This window comes from Mus musculus, chromosome 16 (assembly GCF_000001635.26).
Source record: "Mus musculus strain C57BL/6J chromosome 16, GRCm38.p6 C57BL/6J".
NCBI lineage: Eukaryota > Metazoa > Chordata > Mammalia > Rodentia > Muridae > Mus > Mus musculus.
This window is the reverse complement of record NC_000082.6, coordinates 39,466,524-39,486,752: the sequence shown is the minus strand read 5'-3', so window position 1 is coordinate 39,486,752 and position 20,229 is coordinate 39,466,524. Positions and strand designations below refer to the sequence as shown.

The window sequence follows — 20,229 nt, the reverse complement described above, 5'->3', positions numbered from 1 at the left end:
TGGGGGGGGTTGTTGGTGACAATGATTATTGCTGGGGAAATCCAGGGATGCTTGTATACTCTAATATTAATTTTGACCACAGAAATTTCAGCATCTGTTTTATAAACAGCTTGGTCCTCTGCATCACAATTAGGAGGAATATTCTGCTCTTGTCAGTGATTCTACTTTGGGTGTTCTAAGAATATAAAATGAGGACTCTCAAAGCTGATATATATGTAGACATTGCGTATAGTCTGATTGCCTATTTTATATTAGAAAGGTTCTAAAGTTACTTGAATGCCCAGTAACAGGGAAATGATTTTATAAATTATAAGGCATCCACTAAAGTAATCATCAAAATTATAAAAATTGATATTAAGACTCTAAACATGACAAAATGATAACTTAAAATGTATTCAAACGACCTCTTACATGAAAATTTACTGCTTCTACCATATATATGTATATATATACACATATATGTGTGTGTATATGTGTGTGTATATATATATATATAAACACAACCATATATATGTGTGTATATATGTATATATATATATATATATATATATATATGAATGAAAACCTGATCACAGAATAAATTTTTGAAGCAAATAATTTTCAAAAGTTAAAGTACTTTTATAGGTTTAGGAATAATAGTCTATTTTATTGAAGCAGGGCTATTTGTTTGTTTGTTTTTTTTCTCTCTCTCTCCATAGTTTAGATTTCTTCTATATAGCTTATTTTCAATAAAAAGTTCTCATGTTTGTGAACATTTACTGGGCTATCACTGTGTTCTGAGCACTGTGTGAAGCCCTATAAAAACAGAAGGTAGAAAACAGAGGTGACCACTACTCTCTCGGACCTCAGGGGTATCAGGTCTACATAAGACCTTATTCAGCACACCACACCTCCAATATAATCCATAAGGAAATAATGTTGCCTTCTGCTTATCTAAAACCCAACCACTGTGCCACCCCCTACTGCCCTGTCTTCATTGTGACTTTCTTGCTTAGGCAACTACCATCACCTGCCTGGGTCCCTACAAGAAGCCTTGTGATTAAATAATGTCCAAAGGTGCCTGTGCTTACATCCTGTGACATTATTGTGACATCGAAGAGATTTTTCAGGTCTGATTATACCATGATGGAGTGATAAACCTGGATCATCTGGGCAGGCCCAAGCTCACCATTAGGGAGTCAGAGGAGATGAAGGAAGGAAGGAAGCAGAAGCTGTGGTGATAACAATTTCTGGAAGGGAACCGTGAACCACACACAGATCACAGGGCTCCTCCAAGAGCTAGAGTTATAAAACACAAAGAAATGGATTCTCCCCAGAGCCCCCGGAAAAAACCACAATCAACTCCTTAATTCCTGCCTGAGGAGATTGACATCAGTCTTCTGCCCTGACAATTGTGAGAAAAGTGATATATATGTTTTGAGCTGCCATATTGATGGTAATTTATTACATTAACGCGAGAGCCTCCTGAAAGATCTCTTGTTTATAGGGTCTTGTAGTGTGGGCATTTTTTTTCTCAGCTTAAATGCCAGAGGCATTGAATAAAGCCAGTCTTAGAAGCCGGTTGCTTTCAAGTTCACTTAGAAGAAGAACCACAGCCCCCTGCTGATGAGCTCCCTGTGACTGATGGCATTGCCGCTCCAACCTCACCTCTCACCATTCTCTAATTTCATTCCACATATGCTGACCTCCTTGCCACTCAAGATTAACATAGATGCTTCTGCCACAGATCTCTTGCACAGGCGCCTTTCTAGGTATTTCTGTATCTTACCCCTGGAACGTGACATGACATATGACATGTCTTCTGTCATCTCCAACCTTCACTTAAATGCCGCCCCTCAATAAAACTCTGCGAACCACTCTAATCTGTAGCACAATTTAGCCCCTTCCAAGCTCTCTATCCACGCTACATTTTTATACAGTGCTTACACAGCCTTCAAGAACACAGCATGACTTACATCCAATTATTTAATTTATTGTTTATTTGCCACATTAGCACAGACATGCATGAGTGCATGTGCCAATGGAATATAAACCCCATGAGTACACGGCTTAGTTTGTATCACAGAGCAGTAGATACCAAGTATCCAGCACACAGAGCACACTCACTTAAAACCATCTCCATAAATAAACTTGTATTACACTCAGTTCTCTGTTAGACATTCAGTTTTCTCAAATGGCAAATTTTTGACAGCTGAATACCTCACTGAGTAAAACATCAAATTCAGAGCAGAAAAATGGAGACTTTACAACTGATAAAATAAAACGTTAATTGACAAACATTTGGGAATGATTCGAAAGCTTACAGTGTCAGGAGACTTTTTTTTTTCTTAAATCACTGTCCATGTGCACTAAGGAGTAAGGGCATGTTATAAACCCGATGGCAATTTTGAGTTTCTGATAACTTACCCTGGTTCTACGCAGAAACAGTTAGCTAAGCTCACACTTCACATACATCTTTTGTATTAGTCTCCTACTGGTCAGTTACTGCTCTTTCCTTCTTTCAAGTTTTATGGATTTCAGTATGGATTCCAGTTCTTCCTATGGCTGGCTGAATGCACTTTTCCACTTGATTTTTGCTCTCCAGTTCATTTGGGTGTGATTTGTAGCCATGTACTAGTGTTCCATCACTAGCACCGCTGTCCCTGAAAAAGTGAGCTCAGCCCGGCATCTCTCTTAATTTTATTTTTCATTTTCTCTTATTCCTTTTCATCTCTGAAGTGTCATCAATTCCATTGGAGGGATAATGACGACCATATAACATAACATTATCCAAAGCTGCCTGAATCCTGTGCATCACAGTGAGCTCTCCAGAGCTTGTGACAGGTCCCAAGGCAGATGCCTAAGAGCACACTCTGCACATGATTCAATAATAAGCTTGATGACAGGGGAAGAGAATTGCTCCTCTTCATTTCAGATGATAGAAAGGAATAGGCCCCAGGGTGTGGGTGGATGTGCTCAACTCAACTTCATTCCTCTGATCAGAATGCCTGTGTCTCTCCTTTTTTATTTCTTCCTGATCACTTTGTTATTTTATATAATTGTGAACAGAGGGTGCTAAGTTCAGTAAATGAAATAAATCAATATATTTAGCCTCTCTATTTTTTGGAGTTTCAAAATAATCTAGATAATTAACTATAGCCATCTTTCTCTCAAGACCAGAGTCATCCTGACCTCCTCTAAGGCATCAACATGAGAAGCAGTCCCTGCCTTTATGGGTACGGTGGTTGAGCCTAAAATGGTGGCACACATTTATAACTCAATTACTCAGAAAGCTATGGCAAGAGGATCAATTGAGTTCATAAATTCAAACACAGTCTGGGCAATATAGCAAAAACTCATTTGCACAAATAAATGATTACAAAAATGTAAGGTCTAGTCATTGAGTCTGAAAATTTTGCAATTTATACACCAGCATCAAAACTGAGAGAAGGGATATCTATGTGCTCTTGAATATCACAGAGGTAAAAGATAAATATAATCTAAATGAAGTGATAGAGAAGAGGCCAAGGCAAAGGACAGGAGGAAGGAATAATCATTTATGAAAAACCAAAGCTCAGTAACAGGATAGAAGAAAGGGGAGGGGGCAATAAATGAGTTTGAGCATCAGCTTGGAGTGACAGAAGAGACACCTAGACTCTGGGAACTTTAATTCATTATGACTAGAACACAGGGCACAAGAACAACGTAGATGTTATAAATAGGATTTACAGGTACCTACTACATTATAAAGAACCTGACCAATAACAACTATTTGGTTTTTAATTACTAAGATTTTTCATGAACAATTCTACATAAATGAGTCCTGGTACTTATTTATGTCATATAAGGGACATAGAGATTGGTACATAATATTCAATCCAGAGATTTTATGTCCAAGCAGAATTTAATATTGTCCTTTCTAACCTTGAGGTAGTCATTCAGCTTATGCATTCTTCAATAATAGCTGCTTTGCAAATACGTATTTGCTAATTGCAATGGCTGTAGATAAATAATGCTTTGGCTTGATGTGCACATGCTCAACTTTTTCTGCATACTCTTTTGCATTCACTGGGTCAATAGTTGCCTTATTATTTCCCAATGTTTAGATTTATGGAATTTATTTTTCTTCTTGAGGACAGATTTAAAAATGAGCTCAGCCTAATGAAGTATTTTAATCGACATTAAATTTTATAACCCACTAGCAAATATTGTTTAAAATGGGTTTTCTTCTCCTCTGGCTAAGCTGTATTTCTGTGGGGGACTAGAGAGGTTTCTGATTAATTATCTACTTGTTATTGTATCACGTTTCTGCCTAGCATTCACTCATCCAATTCTTTATTGGCCATTGAATTTTATGTAAAAATATTCTGAGCTAAGATTGGCTGTTTTGATTCTAACTTCTCTCAGTGAATACAACATATTTAATCCTGACCAATTTATCTTTCTTCCCATCTGTAGAATATAAAAGCTACAGTGGATCACCCGAGAATATCAGCTAGTAGACATCATCTCTGTGACTAAGCAACCATATGTGCAATAGATCTCATCAGCTATAATCTACCCTATTTATCTCATCTGCTCTCTCTCTCTCTCTCCTCTCTCTCTCTCTCTCTCTCTCTCTCTCTCTCTCTCTCTCTCTCTCTCTCTCTCTGTGTGTGTGTGTGTGTGTGTGTGTGTGTGTGTGTGTGTGTATGTGTGTGTGTGTGAACATGCATGGGTATGTGTGTTTCTGTGAGATAGAGACATTCATGCATGCCTGTTTTCATGGGTTCATATAGTGAGTATGTGCACGTTCCCAAAGGTATGCATCTATGTATGAATATGGATGTGGACAACAGTGGTCTGTAATGTTGTAACTCGGGAGTCATACATCTTGATTTTTAATCAGACTCTTACTGGGAGCTGAGTCTGGCTGATAAGCTTACACTGGCTAACTGGAGACATGTAGAGATCCTCTTGCCTCAGCTTCCTTTACACGGGGACTAGAAACATGTGTAGATTTTTTTTTACGTGGGTTCTAAGGCTATAATTCAGTTCCTCGTATTTTCACTAACTGAGCTATTTTTCCAGGCCTTCAACACCTACCTTCAGTCACAAATCTCAAATCTATGTATTTTACTTTTTGTTCTCCTCGTCTATGAGAATAAGGGTGCTTTAGGTGCCAGAACTGACTTGTTATAGATTTCCATCTGAAATGTTGTTGAAGGTTCTTGGCCTGTTGAAGTTACTTGGTGACCTTTTGTCATGGCTGTAGATGAGGTCTGCCTGGGAGGCTGGACCCTTTCTGTTCAGACTCTTTGTCTTGTTAGTGACAGGCACAACAGGCCAGCAAGCAAACGTTTTATTTTTGGATGGGAAGCAAAAGCATGAGGCAGCATTTCTGACTTTAATAACAGTAGCCAAGGGGCCTTTCCAAGGTGGATCTATTGACTGTCTCGTCCTATGACGTATATGTTAGACAATGAGATTGAACCAACCAGGTCATAGGCATCTGGCTGATGACATGAGGAGTAAGGATCAGAGGGATATTGGCCATTATTGGTGAATTTCCAGAGTGGAAGTGGGGAGAAAGTCACAGGTAGATTGTAGCACTGTGCATTCTCTGTGGTTTTGTCACTGGGTAGTTTGGGTGTTCCAGGAGACACATAGGGAGAATAGATTATTTTCTGTTGTGACTGAATAACAAAAACTGGCAGTTGATCTCATTAAGAGCCAAAAAGGAGGGGACAGTTTAATTAGGGTGTAGCTAGTAGGCTGGATCTTGTCTCCTGCCAAGTAATACTTTCTCCTAGTGAAATAGGTTCAGGAAAAGAAATTATTTGTAATTCTGTGCCTCTTGTTGGCATGCTTTAGATGTAAAACTTTTTTTTTTAATTCCAACAGATACCATCTAGCTTCTATTCTATGATAAAAAACCATGAAAGAATATTCTGGGTTTTGTTTCAGGTTGCTTCTCTGTCCTGATTCCAGGAAGGACTGGCTCACTCTGACTCCAGTCCTGAGCTAGTCTGAATGGCAAGGGGTTAGTGAATGAGACTATTGAGCTGAATCATAAGCAAATTCAAAAACAAAGCACACGGTGATTAGTAGACACCATGCTCTGAAATTGGCATGATTTCCTCTTTAGATTAACCTTATCATCCACTCCTTAAATCTATTTCTCCTCCCTTTTCTGCCAAATTTGTTATAATTCAGAAACCACAGAGACAGTAGCTTCTCCTTGCTATAATTTCTGGTGTAATGTCGTTAGTATGTAACTTAGAGTTATCTCATCCTCATCCCAAAGGCTGCATGTGTCTCAGGATACCTATGTATGGAAGAGGGCACAAAATACTGAGCTGACTTACAGTATCATGAAATTTGATTTTGATTGTTTTCAATTCAGTTGTGCAGTTCTCAAGTGTGAACTCTGTAGATGACAGCCGTTATGCAAGGTCATGTGAAAATAAACATATGTATTTTTATGCATGGACTGCTTCAATTTTATGGGTGCCGTGAGGTTTCCAGTGTGTTATCTTCAAGGCACAGACAGTAGAATTGGCACCATCTGATGCTATGTGTGTCTAATGGCTTGGTGAGGAAACACAGGGTTATCAATAATGTTTTAATCTACCATTGCAAGTGATAGGTATTTCATGTTGTTTAGAAAACAGGTAACTGTTCTTATTTGCTTGCTAAGGGGTCTTCCACATCTCACCTTTACCTGTCAGCTCTCACCTTAGGCAACTGTGATGTAATAGGGTCCTATGCCAGTTAAGGTTTTGTTTACTTGGCCCAATAGGAAGTCATCTGGGAAGAATGAATCTCAACCTAGAAAATGCCTTTATCAGATTTGCATATGGGCAAATCTGTGGAGCATTTTCTTTATTTATGATTTATGTTAGAGGGACCCACATTGTGGGTTGTATGCTTTTTAAGAGAGCAAGCTGTGTAAGCCATGGAGAACAAGCCATTAAGCAGTCTGTCTCCATCACCCTGTGTGAGCTTCTACCTGTAGGTTCCCGTTTGAGTTCCTGCCTTGAATTCCTTTAGACTGTGACCTGTGATATGTAATCCACATGAAACTCTTTCTCCCCAAGCTGTTTTTAGTCAGTGTTTTATCGCAGTAATAGAAAGCAAACTAAGACAGGACTAAACCTTGCTTTGTATTTTTCTATTAATCCATTTTCATCATAAAAGTAAACAGAGTCCTTTACTAATTCCAAAACATTGTACAATAAAACAGAACTCCATAAAGAGAAATAACAAATGAATGGAGTCTGTTCAATGAAAGGGAGGAGCAGCTGATTATTATTTTTATAATAGTAAAAAATAAATATTGCTTAATTTGTGGGAAATTTTGTAAAAGTTTCCAAAACCTATATCATTACATATAAAACTATGATGCCAAATTCATTCTCATGGAAAACTGTCCTCAAGACTGAGGGGAGGGACAGAAAAGACTTTCCCCCCTTAAACTGATTTTTGCTGTTTGTTTTGTTCTATGTTAGAACAGTGGAGTCAACTATAAAAACTGCTTATGAGGTAGTATATTATGAGGAAACCTACTCACTGATGGAGAGTTTACTAAGCACTGTATAGAGCTTGTAACCAAATCAACATGCCCTAAACAAACAAGAACACATCTAAAATCAGTTTGACAATAAAGTCAGACAAACTGCTGAAACTGGAAACCCTACTGAAATAAGTAGGGAGAGTATTGCTACAAACAATAAATTTTATGTTGTGATGAGAACTGACAGTGCCAGTTTCAGAGATCTGGCTCCCCTTTCAGTTTTTATTAGAGGTATTAATGAGAAATATGTCACCGAAGAAACAGTTCTTAGTTGATATTAAAATATATGACTAAATAAAATGATTTATATGAACCAGTAACAAAAATATGGTAACGTGTTTTCTTTTGCTGAGTGTCAACATATTTGGCAATTACTGATGGTCTCCCAGCAATTAAAGGTAAAAGAGAGATTTATTAAGACTAATAAAAGATGAATCAAGTGACACACCACATTTAATGAAACATTATCACAGACACACCAAGAAAGTTAACGTTCAAAACCTTTAAAAATGTCTTAGTTTGGTTTTTATTGCTGTGAAGAGACACCATGACCATGGCAACTCTTATAAGAAAAAAATATTTAACTGGGGCTGGCTCACAGTTTCAGAGGTTTAGTCCATTCTTGTCATGGTGGGAAGCATGGCAGTGTGCAGGCAGACATGATGCTGGAGAGGTAGCTGAGAATCTGTAGGCAGCAGAAGACTGTGTGTCATGATGTGCAAAGCTTGAACATAGAAGACCTCAAAGCCTGCTCTCACAATGAATCCCTTCCTCCAACTAGGCCACACCTAATTCAACAAGTTCACACCACCTAATAGTGTCACTTCCTATGGGCCTATGAAAGCCAACTACATTCATACTACCACAGATAAGAAAATGAGAGTCATCACCAAGACTAAAATTTATGAGGATGACAAGGATTGACAGTTCAAGCATTTCTTTGGCACATTCTCTGTGGCGATGCTGATATTATTTCCTGGGGGAATTATCTAGGGGGATTCCAAAGTCAAAGCCTAATGTTGAAAAGATTTTATATTTGTGAAGTTACTAAGTCATTTACTGAATCAACAACAAAATTTGTACCAGAGGTTGGTGATCACATCTGACTTACATCTTTAACACTTTTGTGCACATAAACACTTACTTAAGTAAGTAAAACCCGTGTCTTCAAGTAAAAAACAACTGATCAATACACTATTTTAAATCCTAACAATAAAACTGCATTTTTGGCAAGCTCAAAATAAGGTAACTTCATGCATTTTGACATCTTGGCTAAACGAAGTCCATTAAAAAACAAAAATGTATAAGATTCTCTTCTACATTTGATGCAATAATTTGAAAATACATTTCAAGTTTTCTGGAAAAATAATCAATATTTTGGCATATGTTATTTACCAATTCTCCAATGGAGTGCTTAAAGCTCTAATCTGATACTCAATAGAAGGAAAAATATGATCATGTCTTTATTAGACTTTCATAGGTCCTGTGCTGGTTTGAATAAAAATTGGGTCCCATAGATTCACAGAGAGTGTGTGTGGGGGGGGGTGATATTGTTAGATGTGTAGCATTCTTGGAGGTAGTGTGTCACTGAGCAGAGGAGGGTTCAGGTGTCAGAAGCTGAAGCCAGGCAGAGTGGCTCACTCTGTTTTTCTGGTGTTTATCAATCCAGATGCAGATCTCTCAGCTACTCCTACAACACCATGATGCCTGTGTGTTGCCATTTTCCTGCCATAATATAATGGACTAAACCTATGAACTGTAAACTGGACTCAATTAAATGCTTTCCTTTATAAGAGTTGCCTTGGTCATGGTTTCTCTTCATAGCAATAAAATCCTAAATAAGGCAGATTCTATCTTCTCAGAAACAAGAAGACCTCACTTCATGATCATAGATGGTTCATTCCATCACTTTTTGGCAGAACCGCATTTGAACAACTTTTTTTTCTTTTTTTTTTAAATTAGGTATTTTCTTTATTTACATTTCAAATGCGATCCCAAAAGTCCCCCATACCCTCATACCCCTACTCCCTTACCCACCCACTCCCACTTCTTGGCCCTGGTGTTCCCCTGTACTGAGGCATATAAAGTGTGTAAGACCAAGGGACCTCTCTTACCAATGATGGCTGACTAGGCCATCTTCTGCTACATATGCAGCTAGAGACACGAGCTCTGGGGGTACTGGCTAGTTTATATTGTTGTTCCACCTATAGGGTTGCAGAGCACTTTAGCTCCTTGGGTACTTTCTCTAGCTCCTCCATTGAGGGCTCTGTGTTCCATCCAGTAGCTGACTGTGAGCATCCACTTCTGTGTTTGCCAGGCACCAGCATAGCCTCACAAGAGACAGCTATATCAGGGTCCTTTCAGCAAAATCTTGCTGGTGTATGCAATGGTGTCTGCATTTGGAGGCTGATTATGGGATGGATCCCTGGATGCCGCAGTCTCTAGATGGCCCATCATTTTGTCTCAACTCCAGACTGTGTCTCTGTAACTCCTTCCATGGGTGTTTTGTTCCCAATTCTAAGAAGGGGCAAAGTGACCACACTTTGGTCTTTGTTCTTTTTGAGTTTTATGTGCTTTGCAACTTGTATCTTGGGTATCCTAAGTTTCGGGGCTAATATCCACTTATCAGTGAGTACATATCATGTGAGTTCTTTTGTGATTGGGTTACCTCACTCAGGATGATACCCTCCAGGTCCATCCATTTGCCTAGGAATTACATAAATTAATTCTTTTTAATAGATGAGTAGTATTCCATTGTGTAAATGTACCACATTTTCTGTATCCATTCCTCTGTTGAGGGACAACTGGGTTCTTTCCAGCTTCTGGCTATTATAAATAAGGCTGCTATGAACATAGTGGAGCATGTGTCCTTATTACCAGATTTTTTTTCTTTTGTCTTTGTTTTTTATTCACTTTACATCTTCTCACTGCCCCTCCTCTCAGTTACCTCCTACCTCCATCTCTTCTCCTCTAAGGGAGGGACACGTCCCAACCCCCCCCCCCAGGTATTTCCCCACTGTGGCACATCAAGTTTCTGCAGAGCTGGGTGTATCCTCTCCCACTGAGGCCAGACAAGGCAGCCTAGCTAGAAGAACATATCCTATGTACTGGCAACAGGTTTTGGGATAGCCTCACTCTAGTTGTTAGGGACCCACATGAAAACATAGCTGCATATCTGCTACATATGTACAGAGGGCCTAGGTCTAGACTGTATTATTCTTTGGTTAGTGGTTCTGTCTCTAAAAGCCCTAAGTATCCAGGTTAGTTGTTTCTGTTGGTCTTCCTGTGGGGTTCTTATCTTCTTTGGAGCTCACAATCCTTCCTACTGCTCTTCCATAAGAGTCCCCAATCTCCATCCACTGTTTCACTGTGGGTGTCTGCATTTGTCTGAGTCATCTTCTAGGTGGAGTCTTTGAGCAACTATTTTCTTTTTTTTTTTTTTGCAACTATTTTCAATAAGGATTTTATTTGCATCTAGACCTCAAATTTTATCTTTACATCTACATTCAAAGGAGACCAAGCAAATATATTGGTCAATTAAAAAAAAACTAGCTCAATGGATCTGTGCACTAAATTTATAGTAATGCCTAATGATACAGAGATAAACTATTCTGAGCCATTATAGAACCACATGGCTTGGCAATTTGAATACCATTCTCAGTTTAACCACAAGTCGATGAAGGTGAGAAGAATATTGTTTCACATATAGCAGATTGGGTTTAAGCTCTAAGAATCTAGAGTTTTTGTTAATGAAGCCAGGGAGGCAGCTGATGTAGAGGGTTAGAATAAAGCCAGAGGTTAAGCACGCATGGCATGTGTGTGATCATGATGCGGCAACCCACACTGTCTCCCACATTCAGTAAGATGCTGCAGATCAGGTTGGAAAGGAGGAGGTTGTTTGTTTGGTTTTATATTTCTGTAATGGAACCAATATCAACTGGGGAGGAAAAATTTATTTTATCTTAAAACTTCTAGGTCACATTCCATCACTGATGGAAATCGGGGCAGGAACTCAAGCAACAGCTTAAGTGGAAACCAGGAAAGGATGCTATTTACTGCCTTCTTTTACATGGCTTACAAAGCTACTTTCTTCTTTTAATTAAGCTTTATTTTTCTTCCTTCATATATTTCACCCCCCATTTCTATTCTCTCAGCTTCTTCCCCCAACCTGCCTTCTCCCTGGCCCCTTTATCCACTCTTCTTCCTTTTCTTTGATAAAAGGGCAGGCATCCCATGGACATCAAACAAACATGCCATATCAAGTTGAGGTGAGAGTAGGCAACTCTCTTTTTATTAAGGTTAAATGGGACAACATTGTTCAGTAGGAGGAAAAGGATCCCAAAAGTAGACAAAAAAAAAAAAGTCAGACATAGTTTCTGCTCCCATTGTAAGGAGTCCTATAGGAAGACCAAGCTGTATGCACAACTGTAACAAATACATTAAAGGCCTAGGTCAGACCCATGCAGGTTCTCTGGTTGTAGGTTCTGCCTCATCGATGCCCTATGAGCCCAGGTTTGTTGATTTTGTGGGTTTTCTCATAGTATCCTTGAGCTTTCTGGCCCCTACAATCTTTCCTCCCCTTCTTCAGCAAGATTCCCTGAACTCTACAAAATGTGTGACTGTGGATCTCTGCATCTGTTTCCATCAGTTGCTGGATGAAACATCTCAGATGCCAGTTTGTCTAGGCACTGATGTATGAGTATAGTAGAATATCATTATGAATCATTTCATTAATATTTCTTTTCCCATTTGTCTCTGGGATACCCAGCCTCTGGGTCTTAGCCCTCCAGGCAGGGGTGGGCTCCCTCTCCTAGTATGTGTTTCAAGCTGGGCAAATCACTCATTGGCCATTCACAATTTCTTCACCATCTTTACCCCAGCATATCTTGTAGGCAGGACAAATTCTAGGTTGAAGGTTTTGTAGCTGGACTGGTGTTTCAGTCCCTCCATTAGAAGTCTTGCCTGGCCATAAGAGATAGCTACTTTAGTCTCCATATGCACCATTACTAGGATTCATAGCTAGTAGGGTCACCCTTGTAGACTCCTGGAAGTTTTCATTGTACTAAGTTTCTAGCTTGCCCCCAGAATGACCCCAATTCCAGTTGTCTTTCGAAAACCCTAACATTAGAAATGACCTATGTGTTTATAGCAATTAATGAAGGTTGAGACAACCTAACTAATCATAATAATTACATTTCTTCAAAAATGAATTTAGCATACACATGTTTACAAATTAAATTTTTAAATATAAATTAATAATCTATACTATGTCAAACTTTAAAAAATGAATATCAATTTAATATCCTCAAACCCTGAAATATGAATATTATTAATCTTGATGACTTTAATAGGAGGAAAAAGATTTGACAAATGTGACTCAGTTAATGGGTAGCACAAATGCTATTTGAATACAGCCCTCATTCTAAATCTTTTTACTTCCAAATATTCTCACAAAGCATGTCATAAAAATTAATTGAAGAGCATTAAAAATGTTTTAGTTACTGCCATTCACAAACACAAAAACATATTCAGATAGATCACATATTAAGACTGAATAGGAAAGCTGAAAAGAATGAAGTTTCTGTTATAAAGCATGGGTGACTATCATTATGACCTCTAGACAGTCAGATTTCTTATGCCACATTAAAATATAATGGCAAGACTTAAAAAAGAATAGCAAATTGGGCATTACTAAAGTTAAGACCTTTTGCTCATCAAAAGACACCATAAAGGGAATTAAAAGGTAAGAAACAGGATGAAAAATAATAACGTGGGTAGCTAGAAGATAGACAGATGGATAGATAGATATGCATGGATGGATAGATGGGATGGATGGATTGCAAATTATACTCAGCATTATAAATCTTAAAATTAAAATCTTGGATGGGAGGGGGCTTATATCAGCAAAATGTTCTCATCACCTCCAAAGAGATAGTCACAAAGAACAAAATGGACAGCATTCTTGTAACAACAGCTGCAGTAGAATATCAGGGAATACTGAAGTCTAGTAGGAAGCCTGGGGAACACAGGCTTCTAGGTTTCTAGAAAACGTACTGTCCCTTACACCCAATAGAAGCTAATCTTCCTTTGGTAGAAAAGGCACATAGGACTTTATAAGTCAATATCACCACTTTAGATACACTTCCCCTCTTTACCACTGAATGCTCCTATGACCTCAATGGGCATATGGTCAGGAGATGGAGCTTCCTTGGAATCCACACAGCTAGGATTTTTCAGACCCAAAGCAACACTGTGTCCTATACCCTGTAGCCAGGGCAGCTATTGTCCATCTTATCTTAAAACTGCAAGAGTGGTTGAAGCCTTAGTCACCACCTAAGTAGTCATATCTCATGTCATGCTATCCTACATGAGCTGCTGCGGTTACCCTCCACCCTCTTGGACCAAGACCCTGCTGATCTGTTCCTTCTTTAGCTCACAATTATAGTAATTCACTGCCATCAAAAGCTTGAATTGAAGTCAAATGCTTTCTCCCAAGAAAACCACACCTTAAAAGCACTATTTTATCAGGTCCAAATCATTGCTGTATCCTGTCCTTTGTGCCAACAGCTAAAACGGTGTTATATATATATATAAAACACCCCAGGAGATGATATGCTAATTAACAAAGCTTCACTTATACCTCAGAGGTATGCTGGGCATTAAGTAAGGCTCTGTACAATGTCACTATGGAAGGAATCAGTGTCTTTTCTAAGCTGATTCATCTACTTCTTCTAGTTATTGCTGCACATTGATTCTCAAAGCCTGGATAGGCAATGCCAATTTCCCAAGAATAAATTGTCCTTGTATGACCAGAGTAACCCTGACACACAGATCTATGAATATTGATTCTCAAAAAAAATGTCTTGGCTAAGTCAAGCAACTATACCTCCCAGGACTGAGGGTAGAAGCATCATATATCCTAGGAAATTAGAGCATTGGGTGAGCTCAGATAGCCTAGCACAGAGGCCAATCTCCTCCTTCAAACTGGTTGAGGCCAGAAGACTGGCTGTGAAGATAGACTTTCCCAGGGTGTTCAGTCATTTTGACCATGATTCCTGTCTCTGTACCCAATGACCAGATGCTGTCATTATTCCAGAGTCTCTTACTCTGCTGGAGCTAACTTTAAAAGTCTGAGATATTGCTACATCCAACGATCCCATATACAGAATTACTGCTACATAATGTTGACTCACCAGCACACCAAAACCCAATTGCACAAAAACTATATAATCAAATCTTCTAGGAACCAGAGGCATCAGAGCTTTCCAAGTAAGAACACCAAGGCTCAGTGGCAGCTGAAAGATTTTTCAGGAATATCAATGTATTAAGTTTGAAAGATGGGATGGATCTACTAGTAATGGAGATGCCATTGGAAGGACACAAGAAAAACAAAAAAGGAAGGAAGCCTGATGCTACTAAAGGTGCATAGTACTACTCCAGTGACTAGAGCACCCCCTACTGTGTGCAAACCCAAACAAAATTAGATGCCAAATAGAAACTCAAAATAATGATCTTTAGAATAGTTGCTGAGATAAAAAGAGTTTAAAAAAGACAATTTAACAAAATCATAAACAATGAAACAAAAAGTCCATGATCTGAATAACAATCTAACACAGAAAATTATTTGTAAGAAACAAAATTTAAGATCTTAGAGCTGAAGAACTCAAAAACGACAATAAAAAGGTTTGTATAAGCTTTGCCTAAACAGACTAGTTCAAGCAGAAGAAAGAATATTTAATTTAAAGATAGAAACCTTAATATTTTCCGATCAAAACGAGAAGAAAAAGGAAGGAATAAGTTAAAGACAGCTCACAATTTCATAGCTAGAGTATTAGCAGAATAAATGTTTACATTATGGGAATTTCAAAAATAAAAGAGAATAGAGAATATATCAGAAGATGGAAAGCTCTTTGATGCTCATGGATTGGTAGGATTAATAGTGAAAATGGCCATCCTACCAAAAGGAAATGATAGATTCAATATAATTCAAATCAAAATGCCAACACATTTTTTACAGATCTTGAGAGATCAATTTCCGACTTCCTATGGAAAAAAGAAAAACAGGATAGCTAAAACAATCCTGAACAATAAATAAAATTTGGAGGAATCACCATCCCTGATCTCAAGCTGTACTACAGAGCAATAATTAAAAAAAATGGTATTGGTACAGAAACAGACAAGTTGATCAATGGAATCAAATCAAAGACCCAGAAATAAATCCACACACCTATGGGCAATTGATTCTTGACAAAGAAGCCCAAACCATGAAGTGGAAAAAAAGGAAGCATCTACAACAAATGGTGCTGGTCTAACTGGATGTCTACACATGGAAAATGCAAATAAATCCATATTTATCACCCTGCACCAAACTCAACTTCAAGTGGATCAAGAACTTTGATATAAAACAAGATACACTAAATCTAATAGAAGAGATGGGGGGAAATACCTGACTCATTGATTCAGGAAACAATTTCCTGAACAGAAAATCAATGGCTAAAGCTCTAAGGTCAAAAATTAGTAAATGAAACCTCATGAAACTAAAAATCTTCTGTAAGGCAAAATAGATTGTCAATAGGAAAAAACAGCAGTAAACAGAATAGGAAGAAATCTTCACTAGCCCCACATCAGAGAGAGGGCTAATATCCAAAATATATAAAGAACTCAAGGAGGTAAAATCCAACAAACCAAATAACCCAATTAAAAATGAGGTACAGAGCTAAACAGAGAATTCTCAGCAGAAGAATCTTGAATGGCTTAGAAGCACTTAAAGAAGTGTTCAAAGTCCTTAGTCATCAGGGAAATGCAAATCAAAACAGAACACTGAGATTCCACCTTACACCAACCAGAATGGTTAAGATCAAAACTCTTCTATTTTTCTGTTATAGTTGTAGACAGGAGTCTAGCATAATTGTCCTCTGAGAGGTTCTACCCAGCTGCTGACTGAAACAGGTGCAGATACCCACAGCCAAACTGTGGACAGAGGTAGGAGGCTTTTACAGAAGAGTTGGGGGGATGGAGTGAAGACCCTGAAGGGGATAGGAACTCCATAAGAGGACCAACAGAGTCAACTAACCTTGACCCTTAGAAGTTGTTGGAAACTGAGCCACCAACAAAATAGTATAAAAGGGTTGGACCGAGGTCCTCTGCATATATTTAGCAGATGTGCAATTCAGTCTCCATGTAGGTCCTCCAATAACTAGAGTGGGGCCTGTCCCTAATTGTTGCCTGTCTGTGGAATGTTTCCCAACAGGACTGCCCTGTCCAGCATCAGTGGAGAGGATGCACCTAAACCTGTATAGATGCACCAGGGTGGATGAATACCCAGAGGGACCTTACCCACCCTCTCAGGAAAGAAAGAGCAGGGCATGGGAGAAGGGGCCCTGTGAGGAGGGCAGCAATAAAGAGAGTAGTGATAGAGATGTAAAAAATTAAATAGTTAATGGCTTTTTAAATTTAATAATTATTAAATAAATTAATTACTTATTTATTTTATCATATTATTATAATAAATTATAATTGATAATAAAATGATTGCAATAATATTGGAAAAAATCTTACTTAACTGAATAGTTACCAGAAAAATCTCTTCTCTTAGAAGACATAGAACACCCTGATATAAGAAGTTTATATTTCCCTAACACATTTGTATTAGTTATTTTTCTCACTGCTATTAAAAAAAAAAGCCTGCAGAAAACATCTCAAAAAGGGATGTACTCTGGTTTGCATAGCATGTACCTTTTCACACCATGTTCTGGTTAGTTTTGTGTCAACTTGACACATACAATAATTATATGGTAAGTTGTCAGGCAACCTCAATTGGAAAAAGAAATCTAGATCAGACTGGCCTGTAAGCAAGTCTGTTGCAGAATTTTCTTGGCATAGAAGGGACCCCACTTTGTGTGATGGCATCTATGAGTAGGTGTTCCTAGGATACATAAGGAAGCAAGCTAAGTGAGCCAGAAAGTAGGAGATTTTTTTTAATTAATATAGATTTTTATCTCACATAAGTCAGCAAATCATTAATTTCTCATATTTTTAGTTTTCTTTTTTCATTATTTTTATTGAAAATAGATCTTCTCTCATAGACTACACATTTTTAATTTTCAATTTTTAAAGTTAAAATATTTTTCCTGTATTTCTCTCTTCAATCCTTTATATGCTGCCCCTTGTTCCCTCTCAAATTCATGATCTCTTTTTTTTAATTATTGTTGTTGTGTATACATGTAGTAGCATTTTTAATATCGTGTATGCCATTTTTTTATTTCTTGGAATTTCTTTCTATGCTAGTAGAGTCTATTCAGGAATTCTTTGCCTGTGACCATTTTGAGTTGTTTTCCATGTGTTTCTATCAGTTTTAGTTTCAGGTCCTACATTAAGGTCTGTGATCCATTGTTAATTAATTTTGGTACAAGATGAGAGATATGGATCTATTTTTATTCTTTTATAGATGGAAACCACCCCCCCCAGTAACATTTCAGGTTTTTTTAAATCATTTTTTATTTATTTACATTTCAAATGATATTCCCATTTCCGGTTACCCTTCCACAATCCTCCATCTCATACCCACTTTCTACCCTCCCCTTTGCCTTATGAGGGTGCTCCTCCACCAACTTGTCCACTCCTGCCTCACTGCTCTAGCATTTCCCCTATTCTGGGGCAACTACCCTGAGCATCATGCTGTCTCCATGGAACTCCATGGACCAGACAGCTCTCTGCTCACCTTCACAAGGCCTGCAACACCAAAAACAAACAGGTCAGGTCCTCTCTCTCTACATATCTCAAGCCTGCTGTGTCCCCAGGGAAATGCCCAGATGCTGTGAGATGTGCACTGCCTCTGACTTCCATTGTCCAGTCCAAGGGTCCCCACCAGAGGCCTGCTGCACCAGGAACATCCAAGCTAGGCCTGCCTTCCCAATACCTGCTACATCACGAATAGCCAAGAACAACCAGATGACTAAAGGCCAGAGTAATAACACAACTAACAAAATCCAGGGGCATATGTCACCTTCAGATCACAGCTATCCTACCACAGTATGCCCTGGATATCCTAACATTACTGAACCAGAAGAAAATGACTCTAAATCCAATCTCATAAAGTTGATAGAGGTTCTAAAAGAAGAAATGAATACATCCCTTAAAGAAATACAGAAAAATACAATCAAATAGATAAAGGTCCTTACAAAGGAAACAAATCCCTTAAAGAAAAAAAGAGAAAAAACAAGTAAATTCAATAGAAAATGAATAAAACTGTTCAAGATTTGAAAATAGAAATAGAAGAAATAAAGAAAATGCAAACTGAGGGAATCTGAAGACAGAAGATCCAGGAAAAAGAACAGGAACAACAGGAACAAGCATCGTCAATGGAATAAAAGAGATGTGTGAGGCCGTGAAAGGCAGCCTATGTTGGTTGAATGAGGCTTGCTCTGACGACCCAGTAGAAAACTCTACAGATATGGAACTATGAGCCATGCACTGAGATCCAGAGACATGCACTGACCCCTACAGAAGACAGACTTGGGACCTTCCAGCTACAGATGAACTCTCTTGCCAAAGCCAAATGGCTGCTGAACTTGGGGAAAGTTACATGATAGTAAGGAAAACATAACGTCTATATAGATTAATTAATTGCTATTCAAAATTGAGGTTATTACCATCAAATTGTATTACCCATAGAACAATTAATTGATTGTATAATCTCTTGCCTTCCCAATCCTTACCCTTAACCCTCCTTACTACTCTGACTTAGTAGTGTTACTCCTCTAGCCTATACATTTTCTTCTGATACTTCCACCTCCACCCTAAATTCTTACCACAAATGAGTCACTCCAATGACCTCTCTCCTTTAAAAAAAAGAAAAAGAAAAGGGGAGTTGTGGAGCAGTGAAAGGCAGCCTATTTTGGTTGAATGAGGCTTGCTCCAGCAACCCGGTAGAAAATTCTACAAGGGATAGAACAGTGAGCCACATTTCTAGAGACAGGTGCCTGACACCACAGAACCCCCAACTCCATAAATCTGTGACTATAAGACACACAGACAATGTCCGAAGCTTCTGGCATTCTGGCTAGACTCCAACCCCACAGTTATCTGACTATAGCCAGGTAGGCTCGTCCACACAGTTGCCTGATAGCCCAGCCCTCTATAAAAGGGACTGCTTGGTCCCTCCTTGCTCTCTTTAAGCTCTCACCATTACTCTCCTCTCTAGCCCTCCTTCTCTCTCTCCCTTCCCCTCTCTCTCCATCTGGCCATGGCCAGCTTCTCTCTCTCTTTCTACCTTCACTCTTTCTCCCTGCCTTTCTACAATAAGTTCTGAAACCATAGACTGCCTCTGCTCATCAAGGCTCACTGTGCTTGAATGATGGGATAGGCTTTCCCCTAAAGAGGCCCATCTAACCTTCCTGCACTCCAGCCACAGACCAGACCAAGGACTCTCGCCTGCATGGGAACCACCCCATGTCCTCTCCTCCCTTTGGCCTCGGGGCTGACCGAGCTGCCCCTGGGGCCCTCACTTTGTTCTCAGCTCTACTGTGGTATCCAGTAAGGGATGCCCAAGACTGAGAACCTGTTATCTCTGGCCTCCGATAGTCCTAGAGACCTAGGACTGCCCCTTGTACACCCCCACCCCCCCAGTGAGCTTGGATTCCTGGCTTACCACAGCCAGACACAACATCCAGATCCACGTGGAAAGCATGCAACAG

At 38.9% G+C, this 20,229-nt stretch overlaps 1 long non-coding RNA gene across 2 annotated transcripts in view; it reads right to left on the bottom strand.

The window, feature by feature from the left end:
- Gm36903 overlaps positions 1-20,229 on the bottom strand; it is a 62,059-nt gene that overhangs the window by 22,055 nt on the left and 19,775 nt on the right. The window lies entirely within an intron of this gene.